The sequence below is a fragment of the Coffea arabica genome, chromosome 9c, assembly GCF_036785885.1.
Source record: "Coffea arabica cultivar ET-39 chromosome 9c, Coffea Arabica ET-39 HiFi, whole genome shotgun sequence".
NCBI classification, from domain to species: Eukaryota; Viridiplantae; Streptophyta; class Magnoliopsida; order Gentianales; family Rubiaceae; genus Coffea; species Coffea arabica.
The window spans coordinates 8,863,275-8,874,789 of NC_092326.1; positions in this window are offsets into that span (position 1 = coordinate 8,863,275).

Here is an 11,515-nt window from a genome sequence, read left to right on the forward strand (position 1 = left end):
CTATTTTAAGACCATTGTGCAAGCCTCTAATTTTTCAAACTTATTGTATTCTCGAATCGATTTTTATTTCAAAATACGCATTCACTATTCACACTTAACGAGTTTTCAAAAATTAAATTTTGAAGCAAGTCACTATAAAAATATAATGAAACTATAAATCTATGTAATTAGGTCTAAAGGGGTTAGAAAATAATATTCTGGACAAACGGGCCATTAAATATTTAAATAAACTCAAAATGGAATTTAAAATAATAAATTTTTGTGAGTCCTCACATCCTCTCCCCCTAAAGAAAATTTCGTCCTCGAAATTTACCTTGATTGGTGAACAGATTTGGATACTTTTCTCGGATTGCTTTTTCGACCTCCCATGTCGCTTTCTCTAACCCATGGTTCTTCCAGAGAACTTTTACTAGTGGTATTTGTTTATTTCTCAATTCTTTCACCTTTCTATCCAGAAACTTAATCGATTTTTCCTCATAGGTCAATGTCTCATCAATCTCGATACTCTCCGGTTGAAAGACATGTGAAGGGTCTGGATGATACTTCTTAAGCATAGACACATGGAATACATTATGAATTCAAGATAGACTCGGTGACAATTCCAACTTGTACCCTACCTATCCCACGCGCTGGATAAACTTATAAGGCCCTACAAACCTTGGTTGTAGTTTCTTCCCCTTTCTAGATATCAAACTTGCTTTCAAAGGTATGATCTGCGTAACTCTTTTGACGGCTCTGTGCCGTTTGGATTCTCTGGCGGACTAACTTTACTTTCTCATTAGCTTCCTCAATCCACGACACTGTAGTCAGGTCTAAGATCTTCCGTTCACCTATTTCATCCTAACAAATCGGAGACCTACATTTCCGACCATAAAGCGCTTCATACGGAGCCATTTGTATAGGGGAGTGGAAACTATTATTATAAGCAAATTCTACCAAAGTTAAAAACTTACTCCAACTCTCCTCAAAATCTAGAACACAAGTCCTCAACATGTCTTCAAGGGTCTGAATTGTCCTCTCAAATTGTCCATCGGTCTGAGAATGATAAGTGGTACTAAAATTCAATTTGGTCCATAACACCTCTTGCATCTTTTGTCAGAACCTTGATACAAATCTCGAGTCTCTATCGGACACAATATTCACGGGGATTCCATGTAACCTGATGATCTCATCTAAATACAACTTAGCTAACTTCTCCAATGGGTACTTCATATTAATCGGCAGAAAGTAAGCCGATTTGGTCAATCTATCTACTATTACCCAAATAGCATCATGGCCTCTTTGTGTTCTCGGTAAATCTGATACAAAATTCATGGTGATATTTTTTTATTTCCATTTAGGTATTTCCAAAGGTTGTAAAAGTCCCGATGGTTTCTAATGTTCGGCTTTAACCTGTTGACAAACCAAGTAAGTCTGAACAAATTGGGCAATTTCTCTCTTCATATTATCCCACCAATATAGACTTTTCAAGTTTTGGTACATTTTATTCCCTTCAGGGTGTACCGTAAACTTTGATCGGTGTGTCTCTTCCAAAATTTCCTTTTTAAGCCCTTCATCTTTTAGCACTGCTATCCGATTCCGAAACCTTAATATACCCTTCGATCCCAAGCTAAAATCCGACTTGTCTTCTTTTTTGACTTTTTTCAACCATTTCTGCACTTCAGTGTCCTTTCCTTGAGATTCCTTGATACGCTCCAACAAAGTGGAACTCACTGCAATGTTCCATAAAATTACTTTCCTCGGTTCCAGTCGAAAATTCCAATAACTAACTGTTTCCAACAAATAGAGTTCCTTAATCATCAATCCAGCCATTTGCACTTGACGACTCAAAGCGTCGGCCACTACATTGGCCTTTCCTGGATGATACTTTATAGCGCAATCATAATTTTTCAGAAATTCTATCCATCTACGTTGCCTCAAATTCAGTTCCTTTTGTGAGAATAAATACTTAAAACTTTTATTATCAGTAAAAACCTCAAACGTCACTCCATACAAATAATGTCTCCATTTCTTTAAAGCAAATACCACTGCTGCCAACTCCAAGTCATGAGTCGGGTAAATCCCCTCATGCGGTTTCAATTTTCTAGAGGCATATGCTATCACCTTGTCATTTTCCATCAAAATACATTCCAAACCCTCCTTAGATACATCTGCGTAAACCCAAAAACTATCATTTCCATTCGGTAGAACTAATACTGGTGCTCTGGTTAAGCGTCTCTTCAATTCTTGGAAACTCTCTTCGCACTTAGGACTCTAAATAAACTTTTCACTTTTCTTAGTCAGCTCGGTCATGGATCAAGTAATTCTAGAAAAGTTCTTGATGAATCTCCAGTAATACCCTACTAATCCAATAAAATTTCGAATCTCAGTAGGATTTTCACGTCGTTTCCACTTTAAAACAGCTTCAACTTTAGCTGGATCCACTTTAATCCCATCATTAGAAATTATATGTCCCAAAAAAGTCATTTCTTTTAATCAGAACTCACACTTACTAAATTTAGCATATAACTGGTGTTTTCTCAGGGTTTGTAAAATAATTCTCAAGTGTTTCTCATGGTTTTTCACATTCTTAGAATAAACTAAAATGTCATCAATGAACACCACCACAAATTGGTCCAGATAAGTCTTAAAGACCCTATACATTAAATCCATAAAAGCTGCAGGATCATTCGTTAACCCAAATAGCATCACGGCAAATTCAAAGTGCCAATACCTCGAGTTAAAAGTAGTTTTGGGTATTTCCTTCTTCAAAATCCTTAATTGGTAATAACCATGTCTCAAATTTAGTTTTGAGAATACTACTGCCCCTTGCAATTGGTCAAACAATTCATCAATGTGGGGTAATGGTACTTATTCTTGATTGTGACATCATTCAAGCCTCTATAGTCTATACATAGTTTCAAACTCCCATCCTTTTTTATAACGAACAAAACCGGGGCTCCCCACGGAGAATCACTCTCTTTTATAAAATCCTTTTATAACAAGTCTTGCAGTTGCAATTTCAACTCCTTCAATTCCACTGGAGCCATCTAATATGGCGTCTTAGAGATAGGTGCCACTCCCGGAGTTACATCAATATTAAAAGCTATTTCCCGTTCTGGAGGTAAATACTCTAACTCTTCGAGAAAAATCTGAAAAGTTTTTCACTACAGGCATGTCCTCCAAATTCACCTTATCACTAGAGGTGTTAATAAGAAAAATCAAATACTCTTGAGTTCCTTTACTTAATAATTTTCTAACCCGAATTTCTGAGATAAGTGTAGACGAAACCAATTTACCCCTTACATCCAACTTCAAGGTCGCCTCCCTTGGAATGCACAATTCTACAATTTTTGTTCAGCAGCTCAACTGGGCATTATAACGGGTTAGCCAATCCATTCCTAAAATCACATCATATCCCTTAATTGCTAAACCTATCAGATCGGCCGATAATTTTCATTCCCCGACACAAACTTCACAATCTCTATACACCAGGTTAGCAATTAAACTTTGATCCCTAGTAGGTGTTTTAACTTCCAAATCATACGGTAAATTAATTGGGTTCAAGTCTATTTCACTCATGAAATTAAGGTTAACAAAAAAATGTGTTACACGCGGATCAATTAAAACTCTAGCTAAACAATGAAAGATTGGAATTGTACTTTCAACCACTTTAGTCGCCTCAGGAACCCGCTGATAGTCCAGTGCATAAACCCTAACCGGCACTTTCGGTCGACTTCCTCCAGCACTGGTCTGCTAAGAGGTTGAATTTTCTGGCTTCTAGGTGTTACTTCCCATTTTTGGTGATTTCGGACAATTCGCGACTTGATGTTCGGCACTATCACAAAACAAGCATTTTTTTGACTTTCTCCAGCAGTCATTCTCGGAGTGATTGGGTTTCCCACATTATCTACAAATAACTTGAGGGGTCACAGCCGAACCAGTAGAAGGCGCTCCCCTAATTTGAGTTGGTCCACCATGATCTCCTCTAGATAGAGCTCCCCTAGAAGCTCCAACAGTCCTTGTTCCTCCCGTTCCTCTTCCCATTTTGGAAGGTTGCGCATTCTTACCAGCCTGTCCAGACACAGGGCTAGAAAAGTATCTCTTTCTATTGTAAAAGTCTCTCACTTGTAGTCTTGCACTTTCAATCCTTTGTGATTTCTCTAATGCCTCAATAAATGTAGAAATTTGGGCTGCAACCAAACCCTCATGAATTTTCACATTAAGTCCTTGTACAAACCGTCTAATCCTCTTCCGTTCATTGACTACTAACTCAGAAACATATTTAGAAAGTTTAGTGAATTTCCTTTCATATTCCGCTACACTAAGGGTTCCCTGTTTCAGTTTGATAAACTCATCCTCTCTCTTTCTTGAATCAAGGGTGGAAGGAATTTTTCATTGAATTCTCTCGTGAACTTCTCCCAGGTCCAAGGGGTTTGAGTTCTCTCCCATTTTCCTTATATCACATCCCACCAAGCACGCACTACTCCCTCAAATTAAAAAGCAGCAAAATTCTTGCCTATTCTCAGTGTAGTCTAAAGCAACGAATATGTTGGTCATCCTCTCTAACCAATTCTCCGCTATTTCAGGGTCGGGTTCACCAAGAAATTTAGGCCGGTTGAACTTTAAGAACCACTCTAAGGCTCTATCATCTCCTCCTTCCTGTCCCCCAAGTTGGTTAAACGGTCCAGAACCTAGTCTATCAATTAAGCGTTCTAGGATATCAATCATCCTATTAATGGCAGTAGCCACTTGATTACCTTCAATGTTTTTCTGGTCTTGAATCGGTCCAGTTGCCGATCCCTGATCATCCCCCTGAGGTTGGACCTATCTAGTCCCTCGCCCACGATCTCGACCACTTCTTAGTCCTTCCATAACCTAGGCGTTACTAGTGCAAGAAATAAATCAATTATGCGATGCAAAGTAGAAAGCAAGAACCAATCTAGAAAACATTGGAAATAACAGTAATTTACATTCATTAACATGTCAAGTTCATACAATTAGTAGGTCATGAGGGAAATCACAAAAATATAGCACACATGTGCCATGAGAGTACTTTTAGTCACAGAAAACTAAAGTAAAAACAAGTGCCCCAAAAAGTAGGCCACACAATCATGCAAAATACAATGGTTTCAACACTCGCATCACCCCATCTAATCCTAACTATACTAGTCAAAAGTCAAAAGGTCAAGCAATTAATCACTAGGCTCTAGTCCACAGTAAGACTACCGGGCGGAACATCCTCCTCAGGATCCTCCTCCTCCTCAGAACCCTAAACTACATCCATTGCCTCATCCACTAGTCTAGTAGCATCAGTCAGGATCCCGGAAGGTCGATCACGGACCTCCTCCTCTAGTCTAGTAAGTCGAGCCCTAGTACTCTGGAATTCCTTACGAACCACTGCAGATGTGGCCATCTCACCCTCTGGTACCTCCTCGAGCTCAGCAATCCTCTCACCCTGAACCCCTACCATTTGTCTAAACTCATCCACCTCAGCCTGTAAGTCCAAGTTAGTATTCACCAACTGACGATGCTCGTCGTCAAAGGCCAGTACAACGTGCTTTAGGTAGGCAAAAGTTACCCTACAAGCATATCGGAGGTATCAAGTAGCAAGCGAATAGCGTACACGAGCTCCTCCACCTAGAGCTCGGTAGTAAATAGGCTTAGGAGGCTCTACGTGACCATTAGTATGGCCATTCCCATTAGCTGCCGGAGTTCCATTTCCATTTTCCATCCCTACAAAATAATTGCACCTTTCGAGTTAGAAAGTTAATCACTATCTAGCTCGGATATCGCTTATGCATGCCTAACCCAATCACTAGTTTCCCCCAAGTACCACTTAAGATATAACTTAGTTATCCGGTCTGAAGTCTTAAGGGTAGAGTATCTATAATGTCTCCCATATAGATCTCTAATCTAGTGCTCTGATACCAACTGTGACGCCCCCACTTCTCCCTAAGACGAACCAAAGGGTATCCGCGGAACGCCTGCCCAACTCTCGCCAGGACTCAAGCAATTTCCGTTCAAGTTTATAGCGGTGTCAGATGTCAACAACCAGATAATATAAATACAATTAGTGCGGAAGCATTCAAATTTAACGATATTTAACAATTATCCAATCCTTACATCGGGTTCTCATAATACAGCCCAAAATACACAATAGCCAAATGTCTAATCAAAAGAATCGAAACCCTATTACAAAAGTACACAACAGGAAATTTTCTTCCGAATATCATTCCAAACCCAAATCCTGTTAAGGAAAACAAATCTACAGGGTGAGCAAAACGCTCGTGAGGCCAAGAACATACATGCAAGCACATTGTTCAGGTAACAATTCAAATTTATAAGTCAAGCAATAATATTTCAATAATTCGCCATTCACTTGGAAATGTAAACAGAAACAATTCAAGGATACTGGAGCTCTCAGGAGCTATATTCCACTTGCACGATCAATAACCTCCACACATTGACACTCCGTCAATCGGGTAGGTTTAGTCCGTAGAACTCCACTTAACCTGTCCCCTTTCACCTTACATACCCCTGTATCGGGCCCGCCTGTCATTTGTTTAAGGCGATACTACTCGATTATGCCAAGCGAGATCTCTCACTAGATCAAGCTTTTATTTTTTTCCCCATGGTTTACCAAGGAACTCGACCAATCCCATGTCAGTTCGAGTCCAAGGATGACCGATGAGATTTGGGCGTCCCCCAAGCATATTCGGGTGTCGAGGAGATTCACTCCAGCGACGTACGCAGCCATAGCTTACTATTTCAAGTCATACAAGCATGTGACATATTCAAGCAATTGAGATATTCAAACATTTCAAGTATGAGTTATTTATTTCAAGCGAAAACGAGTGCGATAAAGTACACCCTCATCTCAAATTTCAAAATCTCAAGTATCAATAACAAGTAAACATGTATCGAGTTCACAGGAGTTCAAGTAAACATGCACTTGACACTCACCAAGTAAACAAGAAGAAATGGCACTTGAAATTCAAGCGTCCACCGCGGGATCCTATTGAAGGTCCTCGTGTGAGCCTGAGTAATTAATAATGAACAATCACTTATAAACACCAATTTTTAAGAAAGATTGCACACTTGTGCGATTTCAGAAAATTTCACGAAAATGATCCTTAATTATTCGTAAATCGAGACTCAAAAGTGGGGTTTTAAAACACAAGCGAAATCTGATTTCCATCTTTGAAATCACGTGTAAAACGATCAAGTGATATCAAAGGAGAAGAGAGTTTGAAAAAAACTCCATTTCCTTTAAGTTATGAATTTTTAGATTTGTTACACTCACTTTGCAAAATTGTATCTCACTCTCTACAAGTCCAAAACTGAAAAATTTGATACCGTTGGAAACATCTTTCAAAGTGGTAAAAGTTTCTAGAAGACACCTTTTCATAAATCTAAGTGGAGAACATTCAAAATTTGGCTCAAAGTTTCTATTCTAGACTATCGAGGCAGTTTCAGGGTTATTTTTCGCCAAATTTGGAAATTCGGCAAAATTCACAGAATTGGAACTAGCCTCTGAAATTTGAAACTCAATTAGAGTTACAATAAAAGTTTAAAACATAATAAGCAGAACAAGAATCGGAGTTTTGACCACCGAGATATAGTACCTCAAAGTTGCTAAACATTTGAGAAAATTATGAAATTTCCAGGTTTAAGGTACCAACTTTGGGATTTTGTTCGAGTATCGAAATGGACTCAAAATGGCATCAAAATTAGCAATATTACACTACCATATAACAGTTATTCCTCTACCAAATTTCATAAATAACTAAGCTCGAAAAATCGGATAACCAAATCTCCGAAATTCCAAAATTTCCAAGGCAAATCTGCCTTGTGGGTTCCGTTTTCCGTTTTCAAAACGTTTGGCTTACAAAGTACCTCAAACACAGTCCATTTGCATAGAAAATGTCTAATAGGCATCCATGACAAAGTTTGTGGGTGATTAACACCAATAATTTGGGTACGAGTCCCAAGCCAAGATTAGTTAGGGATTTAGCCCAAAATGAGGAATTTCCTCATTGAGTCAGTTTCAAACTTTGGCCATCATTCACTCAATTTAACTAAAAATTGAGCGTGGTTGGTGGCGATGGAAAATACATTCTCAAAACAATTTCTCAGAAGAAATCATTTTCTAAATTTGTCCACAACTAGTCCACATTTGAGCCTCAAGTTGTAGTTCATGTTCTGCCTTCCAGGAAACTAACAAGACAGGATAGCAATTTTTAAATGAATGGGTTGGCTCACTCAAGTTGAACAAGGATGTGCATTTTATACCAATAGAAAGCCGGGAATGTCTAGTTTCCATTGCCGCAAACGGTACTCAATTCCGACATCAGAGTAAAAGGTTATAACCGAAACAAGATGACTGCCTGGGCAATCCGGGAAAATTTTCCAGTTCTGCCAAACTTAGGAAATCAACACATTTGACCCACCAAATCATGTTATTTTTCAATGAAACTTTCTACATCATCCATATAACATGTATACATTATAATAAAGCCATTAGAATCTCAAAATTTTGCACCAAAGGTCACGAACATGGCAGGGGTAAAATGGTCACTTTTGCTCATTGCACCATCCTTGAGTTTCTATCAACAACCCAACATTATTCCGCTAATATAAGCACTAAACCAACATTAATTTCATCATCATTCACCAAATTAGTCCATCCAATCCAAGTGGGAGTTCATAGAGCCCACACAACAATTTTTCAACATAAACAAACTATCCATATGCATGCATGCTCTTAAATGTGCACTACTACATCCCTAAAGCAAGATTTGAAGGGTTGATCGTTACTTACTTGTTTAGAAGAACCAAGCAGAAATTTCGGTCCAACAATGCTCAAGAAAACCCGTGGATTGCAGCTCCTTTTCTTAGCTAGATGCAATCTCCAAATGTTAAACTAAGTGTGGATGGAATTAGAAGTAAATTGGAGGAAGTTTGATGTAAATTTGATGAAGAAATTTGAAGAGTTTGAAGTTGTTTTTCTTGTCTTGATGGCCGGCTGTCTTAGTGAGGAGAGAGGGAGTGGTTTGATCAAATGTAGCTTCTAAGAGAAGCTTTAATGTGTGGCCCATGTTTGTCCAAAAGTCAACTCTCCTTCGCGTGCGCACGCGTGCGTTTTGTGCTCGATTCCTCTCGAGTTTATTTCTCTAGTGTACTAAACCTCTAATGCACTTATATTCATATAAATATTATTCACTCTTAATTGTCTCAAAATAAGGGTTTAAAGTCTTTCAATTAAATCGCACGTGTAAAAACGCGTATTACTGATTTAAACGCGATACAGTGAAATCTCCAAGAATTCTTATAACGATAGTATCACTAACTAATAATTATTGAACACTTAAACATAAAAACATCTATTTTAAGACCATTGTGCAAGTCTCTAATTTTTCAAGTTTATTGTATTCTCGAATCGATTTTTATTTCCAAATGCGCATTCACTATTCACACTTAACGAGCTTCCAAAAATTAAATTTTGAAGCAAGTCACTATAAAAATATAATGAACCTATAAATCCATGTAATTAGGTCTAAAGGGGTTAGAAAATAATATTCGGGACAAACGGGCCATTAAATATTTAAATAAGCTCGAAATGGAATTTAAAATAATAAATTTTTGTGAGTCCTCACATCGAGCAGGTTCGTAACCAAGGGCAAGATCCAGTTCAGTTTAAACCTTACAACATGCGCAAGTAATCAAGTAAATCGGTAAACGGTAAGTAATCAAATAGATCGGTAAACGGTAAGTAGTTCAAATAAATCGGTAAACGGTAAGTAGTTCACGATTAACGGTAGAAATTTGTCATTTTAGTAAGTCGAGTGAGATAAAGTACACACTCGCCTTAAAATGTTGGAAAAATTCATAGGAGCAATTATCGGTTGTACTTAACAGTTAAACACATAATAACCATGGAGTAAACATGTCGTAAAACTATTCAAATCACGTACTCCTATATAGAACACTCACCAATTCAAAATAGAGTGTAAGTGCTCAAACAAACTTTTAGGCGTCTGCTTCGAGATCCTCTTGAAGGTCCCCTTGAGCGCCTGAGCAAATAATAATTGGTTATAACACACTATTGTTTATAAACCCCTCGTTAACAAGGGAGATTACACACTTGTATAATCTAAGAAAATATCATGAAATAGAGCTTTACTTGTTCAAAATTCAAGGTTCAAAAGTGATGTTTAATAACACAAGGAAAAACTGATTTCCTTCATGAAGTCAAGTCTAAAACGATCAATCAATATCAAAGGATAGGGAAGAGTCTATAAAACTCATTTCCCAACAAGTTAGAAAATTTCAGTTTTAAATGTCAAATTTGAAAAATCATATCTTGCACTCAGTAGGTCCAAAATTAGAAAACTTTATACCGTTGAAAAATAGTTTCAAAGTACTAAAAGTTTTTAGAAGACACTTTTCTAGGATTCTAAACAGAAGACATTCAAATTTCAGCTTAAAGTGGTGGGTTTAAATAAACAAGGCAGTTTCAGTCATGTTTTTCGGCAAACTTTGGAAATTCGGAAAAATTCACAGAAAATGACCTAGTCTTTGAAATTCGTAATACAATATGAATTCAAATCAAGGTTTCAAACACAACAAATAGAATGAAATTTGGAGTTTTGAGCATCATGATATAGTAGCTCAAAGTCGACTGAAAAAGTACTCACTGACCAAGAGTTTCCAGATTTCAAAAGCTATCTTTGAAATATCATTTGGCCATCTAAATGGCATTGAAAATATACCAAATTTGATATACTAAATCTTCCATATGTGATCTATATCTCTACCAAAATTTAGGCAAAAACTCATACGGGAAGGTGGCTAACGAAATAACCAAAGTTCGTGAAAACTCTCAAGGCTAATCTGCCTATTCGAGTTTCTCTTTCCTTTTAAAAGTTTTGTCCCGCACAATCAACCTCAATTCACTCAAATGTTGCAACCAATGTTCCATAAACATCCAATGAGCAATTTATGGTAATTTACATCAAATTTTTCAAAACAAAACATTCCAAAACAAGTTTGACCATTCGGCTAAGAGAAAAAGAAAAGTTTTCCAGATTTGAAAAGCAAACTTTGGGACATCATTTGGGTATCGAAACGTTGTTGAAATAACACCAAATTTTGTACACTTAAACCTCTATATGTGAACTACCCCTGTATCAAATTTCATGCAAAAACTTATGTGCGAAGGCAGTTAACAAAATGACTGAAGTTCGTAAAATGTTTCAAAGCAAATCTGTTTTCTTGTTTACCTTTCTTTTCAAAACATTTTGCACCATGAAATCAGTCCCATTTTGGTTCATTTTTGAAAACAAGGTCCTAGAAACATCTATTTACATTTGGTAAGTGATTGACACCAAAATGTTCGAAACAACATGTCCCAAATCAAATTAGACCAGTCGGCTAGCAAGAAGGAAGGATTTTCCAGATTTCCAGCTTTGCCGCAGTTTGAAAATTGAACCATATCTCACTCAATACAGCTTGAAATTGAGAATGGATGGTG